Source organism: Coenobita brevimanus, chromosome 66 (assembly GCF_032717465.1).
Source record: "Coenobita brevimanus isolate Jiangsu-jjx chromosome 66, ASM3271746v2, whole genome shotgun sequence".
NCBI lineage: Eukaryota > Metazoa > Arthropoda > Malacostraca > Decapoda > Coenobitidae > Coenobita > Coenobita brevimanus.
Window position 1 is genome coordinate 31,976,582 of NC_137019.1, and position 16,068 is coordinate 31,992,649.

General features: G+C 41.7%; 1 protein-coding gene across 1 annotated transcript in view; it reads right to left on the reverse strand.

Moving 5' to 3' along the window:
• LOC145405333 (putative inorganic phosphate cotransporter) overlaps positions 1 to 16,068 on the reverse strand; it is a 416,371-nt gene that overhangs the window by 19,318 nt on the left and 380,985 nt on the right. The window lies entirely within an intron of this gene.

Below are 16,068 nucleotides of genomic sequence, written 5' to 3' on the forward strand. Positions count from 1 at the left end.
TATATATATATATATATATATATATATATATATGTACAAAATCAGTATTCAATATGCAGCACTTAATGGGTCAGACCATTCAGATGCTTCAACTGCCACATATAACACAGGCACCAGACGAAGTACTAAGCTGATCTCCACTGTGACACGTGGCAGCGGCTCACCATAGCAGCATGCACAAAGTAACGCCGTGAACACACAGCCCATGATGCCTTAAATGCCACAGACAACATTTGTCATATTTTGTTTAATAAGATTGGCCAAAATATTCAAAACGACCTAACCACGGACATCAGCCACATCAATACCAGCACCTTCAGTCTCAACGACTTGACTGCCAGATTGGACAGGGAGATAAGCCATCGAAGAGCCTGCAGCACCCAGGACATTCACCCTCACCCGCAAGAAGCCACTTGTGAGTTTGGCATTTTCATCATCCAGCAAAACCAAACAAAAGATGTTCTCCAAGACACTACATCCAAACTCATCATCTCCAAAACCGACGACTGGCCTCCCCTTTTTAAGGATACAAGACTGTAAAAACTGATGTCATCAAATAAGACCAAGGCTATAAATGAAAGCACTGAAGTGGACGACCATTGACAAACCTAGAAGAATCGTGAATTAAGAGAAACAAAAAATACACCACAAAAGCCTGCATGTTCTACAAAGAAGGTAGAAAATTCAACATAGAAGACAGAAGACCTAAGTACAAAAGATAAAAGTTAAAATGGGAGGAAACTACATGCACCCGAAGACAAAAATGACAAATAATTCCCACATATCCCCTGACCCTCCTGGACCACTAACACCCAAGACTAGCAAGATCCACCAACACTGTTGACGTATCCATCCCGTGTGCATCTAACCTCCAATAAAATCTGCTTTCCCTGACCTATTTCTAGATCCCACTCCCTCACCTGGCTGTGTTTAAGCCCTTAACTTTCCACTTTCGCCATCTGCTTTCCCCTGACTTCTGCTGCACAGCATGTGGGTCTAGTGTCATTGATATCAGGATTGCCCTCATAGTCACTTGGCCTTCTCTACTTTCTCCATCGAACCCCGCTTCTCCTGCACAGCTGTCATTCCACTACATCATTAACCTTGCAATATAAGCTACCCATTCTCCAGTCCACCTTTGCCACTCTCCCCTCCCTATACCCCACAGTAAGTCTCTGCCTCCCCATTCACAACTGGCCCCAGCACCATCCCTCAGAGCAACAGATTCACCTACAACAGCTAAGATATGAAAATCTCCAAATGTGCAGTACGTACTGTATACGTTCGAACTCCGGCTTTTGTTTGTAAACACTGCTTGACATAATCAGCAGACCTCCATTTGTGACGCTTCTGTCAAACTCCCTCCCCTATCCTTCCGCACCCTTCCTTAAATTTAGCCAGTCCTTTGTCAGACAATGGACCTTTCTCTCTCTCTCTCTCTCTCTCTCTCTCTCTCTCTCTCTCTCTCTAATATTCTGCTCAACACTTTTCTTCCATACCCTTCTTTTCATTGTTAAATGTTTTCTTTAGCGCCCTAGTTGTGTGCATTCCCTTTATATTCATAATATCTCAGTGCCTTCCTGTTTACCCATTCAGTAATTCAGCGTCTCGCTCCCATCGCCACTTATCCGTTCCAAAATGTTGATAACATTAATTGCTGTATTACTTTACACACTGTATCCTGCTTCTGCCTGAAGATGTTCTGAAAAAAGCTATCGCTGGAGATTGTTGCCTAAAGAATTCTGTCACTCACTGCCTAGGGATCATTCGTCTACGAGAATGGCTGTAGTAAAACACTTTTTGCGTGATGGCCACCACTTATAAATGATACCATATTAAGTGGCATAAGGACATCCCCCTATAACAACTCCTGGGGAAACAAAAGTGTTGTCTGAACGACATATTATGTGATTCTTATATGAAATGAAAGTAGCACGATGGACTAAAGCGAGTAGATCTATATAAATAGGATGGCAGTTTGTTGGGCGGTTAAGGGAGGGCTGGGACAACACGTCTACGAAATTTCTCCCAAATTCGTTACCGTGAATAAAAACACAACATATCACAAGTACCCAGTAACATCCTACAATGCACAGCCTTCTCTGAACCACGCTTCTCTTTGGAGCAAGTACTTTGTGAGTACTGTTTTTGAATACCTACCACAACTTCCACCACCACCACCACCATCACCACCACCACCATTACCACAACAGCAACCATCAACAACAGCATCATCACAACTACCATATATACCACCACCACAGCTACCACCACCACCACCACTACTACCACTACCACCGTCAGAGTTAGCACCATTATCATCACATACCACAATCACCACCACCACCACAGCTACAATCACCATCACCACCACCTTAGCTACCACTACCATAGATACCACGACCACCACCATCATGACAGCTACCTCCACCACCATCACAGCTACCACCACCACCACTACCCCAACAGCATCCACCAACACCATCATCATCATTACCGCTACCACCACCACCACAACCATCACAGCTTCGACAATCACCACCACCATGATCATGATCACCACCACCATCAACACAGCTACCATCACCACCACAATCATCACCATCAGAGCTTCCAGTACCAGCACCATCACCACCGTCACAGCTGCCACTACCACCATCACCACAATCATCACAGCTACTATAACTACCACCACCACCACTGTAACCTCTACCTCTGCCTCTACAACCACAACCACCACAGATATCATCAACACCATCACAGCTTCCACCACCACCATAACCTCTATCTCTATCACTACAACCACAACCACCACGGATACCATCAACACCATCATAGCTACCACCAAAACCACCACCATGATCATCACACCTGCCTTCATCACCATTACAGCTTCCACCACCATCATCATCATTACAGCTAGCACCAGCACCACCACAACCACTAGCTTCATCACAGTTACCATCACCACCGTCATCATCACAGCTCCCACCATTTTCTGCTGAATAATATAGTCTGTTCGCAGCATCACTGAAGTGATAGACGTTGGACCTTAGATATACAACTCTCTCTCTCTCTCTCTCCAAAGACGCATTAAGTTCCACAGAAAGACACCATCGCTTCTTGCAAGTGAGGACAATTATTAGCGATTAAAATACTCCACCAGAAAATATCGATCGACACCAAACTGGAAGTGGCCCACCTGTGATCCAGTTCCAACCATCTTCTCAAATTTCATCAAAAGCTTTTTTCCTGTTTTGGTTTACTACACACACACACACACACACACACACACACACACACACACACACACACACACACACACACACACACACATGCATGCATGCATGCACGCACGCATGCCGAGGGTTGTAATAGATATAGTCCAATACCATCATATTCATTCATCACATAACTTGTATTTGTAAAAGAAACTCTTTTGCCTTTTCCACCCTTCTTCTGTCCATGCTTAAACCCTCATCAACCCCTTCACCACAGCATCCGTCAGCTGTGGCCATCCCCGTCGACGCTTCTCATTTGTGAACGATTTGATCCATGCATAGAAATTCCTTGAGTATAGTCCTCGCACAAGGAGAATATTGGCAACACAAAGTGCTAAAGCTGAAGACTTGACTGACTATACATGTCATACAAAACCTGGCCGTGAAGCGATTAACTACTTCATTAGGAAATCACACAACACGCGTAAATATAGTAGATTATACGGTCACAAGGAAATGGATTGTTTTAGGAAACTCGCTGACGAAAGCCGAACTGCTACACCCATTGAACAAACGCCACCTACAGCCTACCCAAGAAAACAGTGTACTAATTCAAAGCACGCTTCACTTACTATCAGTCCTCTGGCCATACCACCCAAAAATGTAAGCCACCTAAGAATAAGCATCAGGGGTAAGGCATGTGCATCATGACTAAACATACTAATAATAGTACCATCAAATCCACACACTCAGTTTCTGTAAATCCAACCTCAGCCACTATGGACACATTAAATATTGACCAGTCCATGATCATCATATGTAAAGTACTGATAATACTCATTTTACTTGCCTCACCCATAAAAGACCAGCAGTAGACACACTAACTGGGAATTCATTTACCATGAAAAATTACAGCTCCTCTAGTAACGCTGAAGTACTGCCTTCTGAGTTACAGCTGTATGGAGTCGATGGTTAAAAAATCCCCTGCCTAGGATGGACTACGCTGAAGTTCTGACTTAACAACTAAGATTATAATGATTTCTACTTTGGTATAATACCAGTAACATAATGGCACAAGCAGACGCAATTCATGATCTACTGAATCTAAAAGAGCACTAAACAGATGTTGCGATTACCAAGGGCGAAATCATTACGAGAAATAAATTCACTCCCCACAAAGCACCCAAGTCAATCAACATAAAACCTCACCCAGACACAAACCAAGTCCATATGACCAAGCTGTCTGATAGGCATTCCTTTAAGGACAAACGAAACGACTCATCCTCACCACCTGATGTTTTTATCTATATCTCTATATGTGGCATAATAGCTCTTAGCACCTCACATATGGTAATGGGATATCAACTGAACTGATGCAGCTGATTCCTCATGAGCTGACTAAAGCGTCGGTTTACATCTGTGCCTTCTTTCAAACTAACAAGTGTGAATGTAAGCACACATACTGTATGTTTGCCTGATTCTGTCTATATAAAAAGACCTTCCATGAAGTCATCTCCCTGTTCTGTTTGTGTTAACAGAATCACTGCCATGCCCATACTCAACCGCACGAACAAATCTTAAATAAGGAGCAGAGTGGTGGATGAACAGGGAGCTGTTGACAGAAGTGTTAATGAACAGTACAGTCCCCTCGAGAACAATCTCCTGAGAGTTACTGATTCAGTGTATGGACGGACAAGGGGCCACCCCAAGTCATAAAGTAACTTCTTTGTGGGAGGAGGGTGTAGAAGTTGCAGTTAAGGAGAAAAGAAGGCTTATCCGCGAATGGAAAAGGTGTGGTAACAAAGAGGAATACTTGGTTGCCAAACGTAGGGCTGGAAAAGAGGTTTACAGGGCAAAATTTGAGCCTCGGAGACTTTTAATAGATAACCTATATAGTGTGGAAAAGAAGAATGATATTTAAGGTGACAAATCAGAGGGAAAACAGGGATATCATAGGTGAGCAATGTGTGAGAAGTGATGAAGGAAAGATAGTGGTGAACTATGGGGATATTAAAGACATCTGGAGAGAGCATTATAACCGGTTGTTGAATGAAGAGTTTGACTGGAATAGGGAAGGTTTGAAGCCAATAGATCCAGTGTTTGGCCCTTGGCCTTTTATTGACGCTGCTACTGTGAGCAGGGCAATTGGCAGGATGCAGGTGGGGAAGGCATCAGGTGTGTCTGGGTTGACTGCTGAAATGCTGAAGGCCTCAGACATAAGAGTGGAGTTAGTTACTGACCTGGAAAATACGATTATATATAAATGTGCTGTCTCAGGTGATTGGCTGAGAGTGTGATTGGAAATGTGTACAGAGGGAAGGGTGATCCTGTGGAACGAGGAAATTATAGAGACATAAAGCTTTTGGACCAGATAATGAAGGTAACGGGGAGAGTCCTACAATGTATGATTAGGGAAAGAGTGAACACTGATGAGTTTATGTCAGGCAAAGGGACCACTGATGCCAGATTCATTGTTTGACAGCTTCAGGAAAAATATACAGGAAAGTAAAAGGATCTATACTTTGTTTTTGTTGATCTGGAGAGGGCCTTTGACAGAGTCCCCAGAGAGTTGGTAAAGTGGACAATGAGAAAGCTTGAGATGGAGGAGTGGTTGGTTAGGGTGGTTATGGCTATGTATGTGGGTGCTTGCACCCAGGTAATACTGAATGGAGTTTTGAGTGATGACTTTATGTGAATGTTGGTGTGCATCAGGGGTCAGTCTTGAGCCCCTTGTTGTTTATTACTGTACTTGAAGTCCTCTCAAGTGATCTCAGAAATGGACTCCCGTGGGAGATGTATGCTGATGATTTGGTGTTCATTGCAGAGAATGAAAGGGAGGTGGAGAAAAGATTTAGGAAGTGGAGAGATGGTATGGAACACAAGGGCTTGAGAGGAAATGCAGATAAAACTAGAAAGCAATCATAGAACGCATTCCTCCGCCAATGCCGGAACCTAATCCGGATCCGCCCCAAAATTTATTAAAATTCTTTCTTGGCCCATGGCCTGCCCTTCCACGATATTTCATTGAAATTCATTGAGAACTTTTCGAGATATTGTGCTGTAGGATCCAGATCCGGATCGGGCCAAAATTTAACCAATTCTTTCTGGGTCCATGGTCCACCTTTCCACATAATTTCATTGAAATTCTTTGAGAACTTTTGGATATGTCGTCTGGACAAACAAACAAGAAGACAAACATAGACGAATACATAATCTCTTCCAACTTCGTTGGCGGAGGTAACAAAGGTGATGGTATCAAGGGCTGGTGGCGGCACTGTCAAAGTAGAGGGAGGGTGGTCATGTGCAATTTGCCACAAGGGCGTGGAAAGTAATTCCATCTTGTGCAGTCTTTGTGATAAGTGGGTGCACAAGAGGTGTAATGGTAATAGAGGCAGACTGTTAGACAATGCTGATTTCATGTGTGCAGCTTGTCAAGGAGAGCATGTGGAGATTGTCAGGCATGAAAGGATTGATCTTGCAGGTGAGTCTCTCGAGTGTGTGGAAGAGTTTTGTTATCTGAGAGACTTGTTAAGTGCTGGGAGTGAGGCTGGAGCTAGCTCTGTGGCTAGACTGAGGACTGGTTGGAAAAAATGCAGGGAGATGTTGACTCTACTGACACTGAGAGGGCTCTCTCACCGTGGTAAACGATCTCTTTATGCAGCATGTGTTAGGAGTGTAATGCTGTATGGCAGTGTGACCTGGGCAGTAAAGGAAGAGGATGGTCGCAGGCTCAGACATTCAGAAATGACAATGATTAGATGGAAGTGCAGTACATTCTTGAGTGCGATGCCTGGGGGGCCAGGTTTACGATGGAAGGGTTAAGAAGTAGGATAGGACTGGAGTGTATTAGTGTTGTGATGAGGAGGTGTAGCTGAGGTAGTTTGGGCACGCGGAGAGGATTGGTGATGATAACTGGGTGCAGAAAGTGAGAAATGTTAATGTTTGGGGTAGAGCTAAAAGAGGTGAACCGAAAAAGACCTGGGGTGAAGTCAGTGAGCGTGGTCTCAGGGATACGTGACTAAATAGGGAGGCTGCTAGAGATCGAGCAGCATGGACAGCCGCCATAAGGTGACCAAGGCCGAAATATGCAAGCATGCTGGAGCCTTTAGAAACGAAGACGAACGAAAACTAAAATATGTTATTCCCTGGATACCCAGCGGCTGTAGAGGTAATACAAGAGGCTTTCCCTTTGCCACCCTGTTCCATAAGTTCTGTTCACGGTAATATGGCCAGCGTCCCCAGTTTGGAAGTCACTTTAAGCTACTTTAGGCCCCAGTCGTTATCCAGAAGCTAAGTCAGAAGTCTTGAAATTGCTCAATAAACATATGTGTGTGATTGCATTGGATGGAGAATTCTTGGGTCTCACCCACATAGTCAGACATAAGATAAAGGCAATCCTGGGATGAAAACTTATTAACATACCGGCGTTCCGCCTATCCCATGTAAGCAAACATCACTCAGCAATAACTTCAAAACATGGTTGACGAGGGAGTTATTGCACATTCTTGTTCTCCGTGAAAATTCCCAATGTTCCTAGTTCCAGAAAAAAGTGGAACATTGCATCCAGTCGTAGACTATAGAAAACTTGACAATCTAACAATTAACGACAGGGTTGCTCTGCCTGTCTTGGTCGAAGACCTCAAGCCAATCGGTGCTGAAGGTAGGATATTTTCCCCATCTGATTTTTAAAGTGTACACTGGCAACAAGAACTAACTGGAGAACTAACCAGTGTCAACGTTATTATCAACAGGTCATTATCAGAAAAAAAATGAGTATGGGCCTATGAGACACCTTGTCAGCGGCGTGGTTACAGCTCTGAATGGTAAGTGAGTAATGGCTTATCTTGACGACATGATCATTTTGTCAGCGGAAGTTGTGGAACACACTAAAAAGTATATGAAGTACTCAATAAACATGGAACTGCAGGCCTCAGGTTTAAAATACTTAAATGTTCCTTCATGAAACGCCAGATAAAATTTCAGAGATATGTATTAGATAGTAAAGGAATTAGAACCGCCAGCTATAAGTCAGTGAGAGAACTCCCCACATCAATCTCCACAGGTAATGTAAGAGCCTTCCTAGGGTTGGCAGGATATTACAGACAGTTCACTGTAGGGTTTGCTCTAACACCAAACCCATTCACATTCCTTTTGAATAAAGATATTTCTTTCATCTGGAGTGAAGAACAGCAGAATGTCCTCCAGACTGTGATAACTAAATTATGCATAACGCTGATTCTTTTTTCTGCAAGGAAGAAGGAGCCAAGGCTAGAAACCTGCAAGATTGTTCCCTCAAAGAATAAATAAAAAAATACCAAAAAACCAAATTCAAGGTAGTTCATTTCCAGATGCCTGGACACACTGCGTTTAAAGACCGGAATTCATAGGCAGTAGGAAATACAGACTGAGGAAGACAATTCCAGAGTTGACCTGTTGCTTACATGAAGGACTGAGAGTAATGGTTAGCTTTTGCGTTAGAGAGTTGGATAGGAAAAGGGTGAGAGTTTGTTGCTAGATGGCTGCTTCGTGCCCATTGTAGTGATAGAGGAATGCAAGCAGGCAGTTCAGAGGAGCAACAACCTTTGAAATAGTGATAGAAAACAGATAAAGATACAACAGTGCATGAACAGAGGGGGACTGAAGGGAGCCACTAAGAGGTGGGGAGTTAGTGAGATGAAAAACCTTTGACTCCACCTTGTTGGAAGAGTTGTACGTGGGGAACCTCCCCGTGCGTGAGGGTTGTACTCCAATCAGTTGAATAAGCCCTATATATAAAGTCAACAACTGTACAGGAGTAGAGAAGGCACGGAGTCGGCTTAGCATGCCTAATCTCATGGAAGCTGATTTTACAAGAGAGGTAATATGATCTTTTCAAGATAAATCCCAAGAGAATGAAACCCCAAGTATGTTTAAAGATGATACAGAATTGAGTTGGATATTGTTAAAAATCGGAGGCTACTCTTGCGGCAAACTTTGGCTGGTCAAAAGAGGTAAGAGCTGAATTTTTGACGCAATTTAAACAAGATTACTGTAAAACACCGTAATTTCGGACAGCGACCAAACTACGGACATTTTGCGAAAAAAAAAATGTAATAATTGAAGTTTATTGGAAGACAGTGCGATATTTGCAAAAAAATAATGATATGGGTAGGTAGGGTAACTTTAGAGATTATTATGTATAAGTCCTATTAAACTAGCTTGAATATATGTGTTAAAAAAAAAAAAATGTGAATCAAATGGAAAAAAAAAAATCGATATTTTTTAACCCTGCAAAACTTTGTTCACACAGAACAAACAGTTTCAATTGTAAGAACGTGATCAGTACGATTATATGTGGAAAAGTGTTGTACTTACTGGGCAGTAAACTGTTTTAAAATATATGTATGCATAATCTTGCTATGACTGTTTTAATGAATATGTTTGTGTTTTTCAGAAAAAAAATTCTTTAACTTGGACAGACAAATTACTAGAAAAATACAGACTATAGGTGTGTGTGTGTGTGTGTGTGTGTGTGTGTGTGTGTGTGTGTGTGTGTGTGTGTGTGTTTTACAAGCACAGGCCAATTAGGAAAGTGTGTGTGTGTGTGTGTGTGTGTGTGTGTGTGTGTGTGTGTGTGTGTGTGTGTGTGTGTTTTACAATCACAGGCCAATTAGTATTGTGTGTGTGTGTGTGTGTGTGTGTGTGTGTGTGTGTGTGTGTGTGTGTGTGTGTGTGTTTTACAAACAATGGCCAATTAGGAAAGTGTGTGTGTGTGTGTGTGTGTGTGTGTGTGTGTGTGTGTGTGTGTGTGTGTGTGTGTGTGTGTGTGTGTGTGTGTGTGTGTGTGTGTGTGTGTGTGTGTGTGTGTGTGTTACAAGCACAGGCCTCTTAGGGGAGTGTGTGTGTGTGTGTGTGTGTGTGTGTGTGTGTGTGTGTGTGTGTGTGTGTGTTACAATCACAGGCCTCTTAGGGGAGTGTGTGTGTGTGTGTGTGTGTGTGTGTGTGTGTGTGTGTGTGTGTGTGTGTGTGTGTGTGTTTTACAAGCACAGGCCTCTTATGGGAGTGTGTGTGTGTGTGTGTGTGTGTGTGTGTGTGTTTTACAAGCACAGGCCTCTTATGGGAGTGTGTGTATGTGTGTGTGTGTGTGTAAGACAAAAGTGTGTAGCTCGTTAATACATTCCATGATGCCTTCATAACATGTGTCTGTGTGTGCGTGTGTCTGTTGATTTGTGTGCGTGATAGTGGGGGTGTGGGTCTCATTAGAACCAGTAAGAAGTGTTTAACATTGTATTATGTTATTTCAGTATGCATTTGTTGAGTCAGTGAGGTAGCTACTTGATTATTAGGTGAAGTTTTGTTTAGGAAAAAGAGATCGGTTCCTCTTACAGTTTGGAATATATGCAATGCATTTTTATATAATTTTTTCGTCTGAAAAAGTTCTGAAGAGTTCTTAGTTATATTTATGGCCAGAATACCTCACTACAATGTGGTATGATGCATCATAATGTGATCTCAAATTATGAGCTCAAGAAAGAATATATTTTTAGATATTTCTCTTTGTATATGTATAACTTGGGCCACGAGTGCCCAATATATTTTTTGACATTTTTTTAAAACTTCTAAACTGTCCGAATTTTGGCAAGTGTGTCCAGAGACAGGCGCTATTAAACACTCACATTTTTCAAGGGCAAATACCTGGATGTCCCAAGTTTGGAATAGCTGTCCGAAGTTAGCAAATTTGTTCCTAACTTCGGACACTTGAAAATGGAAAAAAAAAAAAAAAAAAAAGGGTTTAGCGTGGCTATTTTTTTTTTTTATTATATGGATTCAGTAGGTACTGTCCCTGGCTACCACTTGACACCAACAGGGATAAAATTGCACCATTTTACACAAAATTATTCATTAAAGCACATAGAACGTGTCTGAAGTTAGGGTGTTTTACGGTACTCTTACCCAATCAAAGATATAAGCCAATCCAACGATGTGGTAATAACAAGATGTTGGCCGATACCGATACCAATACAGAAACTCACTGTTCAACCGATTCCAATATTCTGATTCTAACAAGTGACTGGTACCGAATGTTGTTATTCCCAAATACAGTATAACCGTGGGAATGACATTTTTTGGCTAAGTCGTTCATCTATTTGTGTAAATAATGAATAAAACACGGAGATACTGTTTCCTTCCTTAAATCACAAGGATAACTAACTTTACACTAGAAGCAAAATGAAGAACGCCATTGTAAAGTAAAAAAGAAAAAAATATATCATTTATGATTAGATTAATTGTAAATACAGCAAAAGAAATATGATAAAAAGGAAAATTCTATTCAAAGGTACAAAGATATAAGAAGTATAATTTCCAAAATGCTCTTACATGTTTATTATCAAATTAACAGAACCTAGAAACTAATTAATGTATTCAGTAAACCATCTTGTACTACCAGTGCCAGAACTTTAGCTCTTGAGAAATTACAAATTTGTCAGCTTTTTAGTCCACAGTCACCTGTAGCATCAAAATTATAAAGTTTAAATAGTTTGAACTTGTAGATTTATAGGGCTTCGTACAGCAGTACAAATGGTGCACTGAAAATTCCATTGTCAGAAACTACAATATGATATAAAGAAATACAATTACCAATTTTTCAGTAAATAATCATAATATAGACCAATAGAACTTAGAAATATATGCATAATTAAACATTTCATATTTTCTCAATATTCAAAAGCAAAAATTCGAAGACTACGTTATACTGAAAAAACATTCAAATTTCGGCACTTTCTGCACTAAATTAATTCCTGTGAGAACTGAAAATATTACCCCCAATGCTAAACAAACTCACTTTCAGCTGATGAAGGTGTGAGAAGACAGGTACTTGTTTGCAAGACGACTTAACGTGGGAAGCAGAACTTCATTTTTTCCCACTACTTTAAAGGGTCTCCTTCCCGTTAAACCAGCTGGTCCATGCACTTGTCAAAGTCAAAATCACAGGGATCTTGAGTTTTTTTCTTCACTTATAATGTTGGCAGAAACACTCACAGTTTCTTGCTCATCTTCGTCATTCGAGCTTGTGTGCCCAGTGGCTTTCTCTTGAACTGCTTCATTTCTTTTCCTGATGCTGTGTATCATGGCTCTCTCCAGGCTGGATTCTTATATCTTGGAATCTTCACTAGATTTGTCTTCGAACAAGGAGGTCTTACCGTACCGTATGTGGCTATGGTCGTACCATTCTAAAGTGGCTGTTTGGGTGGGGCACGAACCTCTGTACAGTGTTGCCACATTTTCCATACTCGCGATGCCTCTCTCTCTCTCTCTCTCTCTCTCTCTCTCTCTCTCTCTCTCTCCTGGGGGGATGTGCATCACCCTAGGGAATTTTGTTTCTTTTATGTCTTATAAACTTGTGCTTTCATTTCTTTATTTTGTTTTTTATTATATTATTGTTTTACATATGACGCCAGATGACCTCGATGTTACGGCGCTTTTTCATTCAATCATTCTCGCCCTCCTTCCTTCCCTCCCTTCATCTTTCCCTCAGCTTGACAATGCACTTAACACTGCCCCTGGTCTGCCTTCTCTCTCTCTCTCTCTCTCTCTCTCTCTCTCTCTCTCTCTCTCTCTCTCCTGGGGGAGATGTGCGTCAATTTTGTGTAGTCAAACTAACACGAAAACTACTTGAGTGGGGTTCCCAAATTAGCTGTTAGGAAATAGCACCAGTAGTCGTTCAAAGTAGCAAGACTTCAACTAACATAGCCCGTGTGCAGCTAAAACCAAGACCTTACTGTATTTTATTATGTATTTGATATAACTTGGATCCTCTGACCATAATATCATCAAAGCCTTATTAGTTAGCCCCTCCCCACAAACCTCCCCGTTCTGAACTTGTCAGAGTGACCCGATGGCAGTTTGATAGGGCAAACTGGGATGGATTTAGAAATTATCTTGCTGACATTCCGTGGCAGTCTTTCTTCTCTAGTGATATAATTTCAACCCAGTCCCACATTAATGACTTAATTCTAGTTGGGATGGATTTAACAGATCATTAAAAGATCGAACTCTCCAAAATGGTTTGAAAGCAACTGTGCCAGAGCAGCAGCCCAAAAGTCATTAGCATATAACTCTTAAAAAAAAAAAAAAAAAAAAAAAAACGGAATCTGCCAATTTAAAATTACTAGAAACCATACAAATGCAGTATTAAATCTCGCTATATCAAACCTTATTCAAAATCAATCATCAAAACTAGTTAACAACCCTAATGACAATAAAATATTCTGCTCAGCTCTTAACTCTTTCAACAGTAACTTTAACAAGTCTTAATCCATTCCCCCAGTAATATCATCAGATGGCAACATTAAAAATGACCTGCATGGGAATGCGAGTATCCTTGCCAGTACATTTGCCAGAAATTATACCACAGAGGAAGTTAGCCAGAACGTCCCAGTACTAGAACTTGACTCACCCAAAAATGTTACACTGAAAATACACACAAGATACGTAAAATCCATCCTAGACAATTTACCAACCAACAAAGCTTCAGGTCCAGATAGAATTCCTCCAACTGTTTTGAAAAAGTGTTCCCCACAACTTGCGTCTGTTCTAGCTAAATTATTCAGACTGCATACGTACGTCTTCATTCCCTAATTTATGGAAAGAAGCCAATATCGACCAAATTCCAAAGAAAGGAAGTTCCTGTGACCCCTCTGATTACAGACCAATAGCTGTCACATCTCTTGGTAAAAGCATTTGAAATTTTAATTAATAAGCACAGTGTTGAACATCTTGAATCCAACAACTTAAAAGTCATGGACAATATGGTTTTTGCTATGAAAGATCCACCACTGACATACTCAATCTCCTGACTCATACTATTCATCAATCAGTAGACCAACACGGAGAAACTCATACAGTAGCCCTAGATATTCTAACACTTTTGACACAATGTGGCACCTTTCCATGCTGTCCAAACTGCCTTGCTATGGACTTGCGTCTTTTGTTCCTCTGCTTTCCTCTTATTTCAGCGATAGAAAGATAAGCATAGAAGTAGATGATGTATATTCCAATTTCCGCTCAGTTAACACCAGCGTGCCACAGGGATCAGTTCTGGTGCCAGCCCAGTTCCTGGTTCATATTAATGATCTCTTACCTCCCACCCACAATCATATAAATCAAGACTAATCTACGATCAGTGAATGAGGACAAAACAACCTGGTCTTATTCAATCCTAGTAAAACCAAATATATACAATTTACTAACAGACAGATATTGCCAGGTTCGTATATTACCTTCAATGCTACTATAGTAGCCGCAGCGAGAAATGAACGCTGTGGTGGGGCAGGAGGGATGACCGGGGATTTCCCCACTGTAACCATAGCCACATGTCACCGACCATCGGCCACCGCTGCAGCCCCGCTCCATGATCCTTACCCTGTGTCTCTGGCTTTCTCTTTCTCTCTCGGTTTCTATATAAACTGGTGTCTTTCCGAAACTAATTATGAAATTATTATGACTTTTGTTCCACACCACCACTGAGGTAAAAATCAAGGAGATTTTTTTGTATAAAGGTTTCCCCCCCCTCCTAAATGTGGCATATGAGCGGGGGAGTGCGGCCTTGCCGATACCTCCGCCTGACTTATAATTATACACTCGCCAGAACTGACCTGCCCTCAGACAAGTACAGTCTCGCTATGGATCGTTCTCCTGTTTCAAGCTCGCCATATGGCCACCTTCACAGCCAAGCTAAGGCTGTTATCTACAACGTAAGCAGGTTCTTCTTAGAAGAAAAGGAAAATGGAGCACCTTTAATGCCACTCTCAAAAGCAGTTGCACGCACAGCTATGGCCACCAAGACAAGCGAATCAACAGTCAGAAGAATTTGTTCTTCATCTCAAGCTTCACCACAGAAACCCACGTTCACCTCACCAAAGAAGAAGATTCGTGCTGAACCTGTTACAGGTTTTGATGATTTTGACAAGTGTGTATTGAGAAGAACTGTCTTGAGGTTTTATGAGAGGAAAGAAATTCCAACTGTGTACAAAATTAAAGAAGAGCTCAGTGAAAAAATCGGCTACTGTGGTAGCGAAACTTCCCTTCGCAAGGTCCTGCTCAAAACAGGATTCAGATTTGCAAAGGTTGATGGCCGAAGATTCCTTATGGAAAGAACTGATGTCGCTGCAGCTCGGTCAAGATTTTTAAGAGAAATGCGGCAGCTTAAACAGTCCGGCCACACCTTTGTTTACCTTGATGAAACTTGGGTGAACCAAAACTACACAGTTGGAAAGTGCTGGACTGATACTTCATCTCAAGGAGCAACAGGAGTTAAGCCGCCCACAGGAAAAGGAGCACGACTGATTATTCTCCATGCTGGAACAGCAGACGGTTTCATCAATAATGGTGAGCTGGTGTTTCAAGCAAAAAATGATGGTGATTACCACCATCAGATGAATGCTACAGTTTTTGAAGAATGGTTCCGTATGCAGCTGCTACCCAACATTCCACCAAACTCAGTCATTGTGATGGATAATGCATAGTACCATAGCAGACAAGTGGAGAAATTGCCTACATCTTCATGGAGAAAAGCCGACATCAAGAACTGGCTGATGCAAAAGGGAGTTGCAGTCAGTGATGCTTTGTCAAAAGCTGAGTTATATGAGCTGACAAAGACTTACCGTACGGACACAAAAAGATATGTGACAGATACAATTGCTATAGAAGCAGGCCATCGCGTCGTGAGATTACCACCGTACCACTGCCAATATAATCCCATAGAGCTGATCTGGGCTCAAGTGAAGTGCTACATAGCGAAAAGGAACAGCTTTAAAATGGTTGACCTCAAACCTCTGGTTACAGAAGCCATAAGTGCCGTCACTCC